General features: G+C 37.3%; 1 protein-coding gene across 26 annotated transcripts in view; it reads left to right on the forward strand.

The window, feature by feature from the left end:
- The window catches only part of ZNF536 (zinc finger protein 536), a 333,314-nt gene that overhangs the window by 95,496 nt on the left and 235,318 nt on the right, over positions 1–2,500 (forward strand). Inside the window, exon 5 of one of the 26 annotated variants that reach the window (XR_011154335.1) lies at positions 660–1,552. The exons of the other annotated variants lie outside the window; for them this stretch is intronic. The gene's annotated coding sequence lies outside the window, so the exon portion shown is untranslated. Of the gene's footprint in view, positions 1–659; positions 1,553–2,500 lie in introns of those variants that run through there. 26 annotated transcript variants of the gene reach the window in all.

The following is a 2,500-nucleotide window of genomic DNA, read 5'->3' on the forward strand; positions in this document are numbered from 1 at the left end:
AAAAAACATTAGTATATTTGGATCAGATGTGCTGATAGATGATTTTTATGTATACATTAAAGGTTTGTAAAGAGAATTGTCCTTGAAAAACCCAGCAACAGACTTCAATTTAAAGTCAAAATGTCCCATTACATCTACTCTTTGTGTTTTCCTATAGCGATATGATGAATTATTTCAGTTTTATCTTCTATACCTGCAATTGATTTACTATTGATGGGCTTAAATTTATCATTTTAAATGTACAAATCACAGCTACATAGCAAGAAACGGCACTTTTGCAGAAATTCTTTGCCTGTAGAATGCAGAATCTGATTGTAGGCACTCAATAAGCAAATTACTATAACACATTATTTTTCTTAAAAAAAACTTCCAGATTTTAAAATGAATCATTTTAGAACATATATAAAATAGTATTTTACATTAAAAATCATATCATAGTCTTAGGGAAATTGTACTTATAAACAAATATATGAACTGGCTTTTCATTGTATTGTGCTGTTGAGCCAGTTAGAAATTATGAAGCAAACTGAGATTGTCTTTCGTGTTGAATAGTGTTGTTCTCCAAAGCTGGTCTCATTAAAGACAAGGTGGTGATCTGTACTCTGACAGATGTCAGACTACAACCTGGCTAATTTACTAAATTTGTGGTTGCTTTGCAGGAAAGCCCTACTCTACACCCTTAGTGGAGGAGTTTGTATGAGCAGAATTAAATAGAATTGACCCACAGACTATTCTGAAGAAACAAGATGGACATATTTTACTTTTTACCCCTGTATCTGCAAAATATACAAAATAAGATGTTTGACAGGTCAAGCCTCAAAGCCAAACATAATATAAACAGAACAGAAATTTAATTCACAGTTAAAATAAAAGTGAAACCCTTCCCCTACGGTTATCAGCAGCAGTATTGTTATTAATTTTAACAGCAGCAGTAGGTATAAGAGCATCTGTGCAGAAGAATCTTCCTATCTCTGGAGTTAAATTGACTTCATTAAAGTCCAGAGATCCAATGCTTTAATTTTAGATCTTTTCTGTAGCATTCACAAGGTCACTATTCCTGCACATGAGAAGAAACCACCTTTCCTCAGATGCCTTCATATAATATCATCCAGATCCTGCACTGCATAAAGTTTTTAATGTTCTGCATTTTAACTCATCTACTAGTTACCTAGTTTTTTGTAAGCATTATAGAGGATTTAGAGGTGAGGGTGATAATCCTGTGTTCAAGTTGGGCAGGTTTCTGTGGAAAGTAGGTTGCACAGAAGATGGCTGCAGAAATCAAGAGGGATGAAGCTAATAGGGGGAGTGAAAATGTCTCTGATGAGTAGATAAGCAAGGAAAGGGTCTGGGAATGTGCTAGCAGACAAAGACAAGAAAGCCTGAATGTGACACAGCTGAAGAGGGAAGAACTGGTAAGAGAAGGGGGTTGACAAGTTTCTGGTATTGACAGGAAACATGATCTGCACAGCTGTATCTGTGACTAACTTGAAACTGGCAGGACATTCTTTAGATGATTGCATCTATCAAACTGCTCTTTAAAGAAAGAATAAATATTTTACCAAAATGGACGGGGGAAAAAAAGGCTTAGAGCTGCTTTAATAAACTATTAGAAAGCTCTTTTGCAGCCAGTGCCTTAGAAGGCAGTGACTTCTCATGCCTAGAAACTCAGTTCCAGGAAGGGAGCCACTGGTAATGAAGGCAAATAGTGGGCAGGAGGCTGCAGCTTGTACTTTAAATACCTTGCAAGATAACATCTAGCTAGACTATGAGCTTCTAATTCACATCTAATTAATGGGGCATAGGGGAAAAGGCATCTCCCAGTCAGCTCAGGAAAGCAGAAGACACATGGCACGAATTGTTCTTTGGACTGCTTGGTTTTATGCAGCATTTTTTTGTAGCACTGGCTGTGCTGGAGCCTTCCCTCTCACTGCAGTCGTCCTAGTTCTCCAAGACCAAGTTTAAACATGTTAATTTGGGTGCTCCTGAGAAGTGTGGTAACCTGGAAGTCAGTGTGTGACATTCATTCTGCCGAGATGAAAAGTGCCCTAGAGCACTGCTGCACGTGCCCTAGTTTGCTATTTATTTCAAAGTGGTTGGGATACTCTTGGTGGGAAGTCTAGAGTTAGGAGCAATTGTAAAGTCTCAGTTGGCACAGATTAGTCCCAGGATTTAGTACTAGCAAAGTGACTTAAGCACTAAATCCCTGCCTTTCCCCTCTAGCTTTTTTTCAAACTTAGCTGATTACAGGACCAAACTTTGAGATTTTCAGCTAATGAAGATGATACAAAAGGAAGTGATTTGTATAGCTTGATTTCTATTGATGAAATGAATGGTGATTTTTTAACAAAGAATTACATACCATCATTCTAGATACTAATATTGCCATTATAAACTAAAACTACAGAGTTTTTCAGCCATAGAGGATGAGGTTATTAGTGATAGCAGCACAACCCGTGAGTTGGTAGGCCAAAAGGAATACTTAAGTCTAAGAAAGTAGTGC

Source organism: Aphelocoma coerulescens, chromosome 11 (assembly GCF_041296385.1).
Source record: "Aphelocoma coerulescens isolate FSJ_1873_10779 chromosome 11, UR_Acoe_1.0, whole genome shotgun sequence".
In the NCBI taxonomy this organism is placed as follows: Eukaryota; Metazoa; Chordata; class Aves; order Passeriformes; family Corvidae; genus Aphelocoma; species Aphelocoma coerulescens.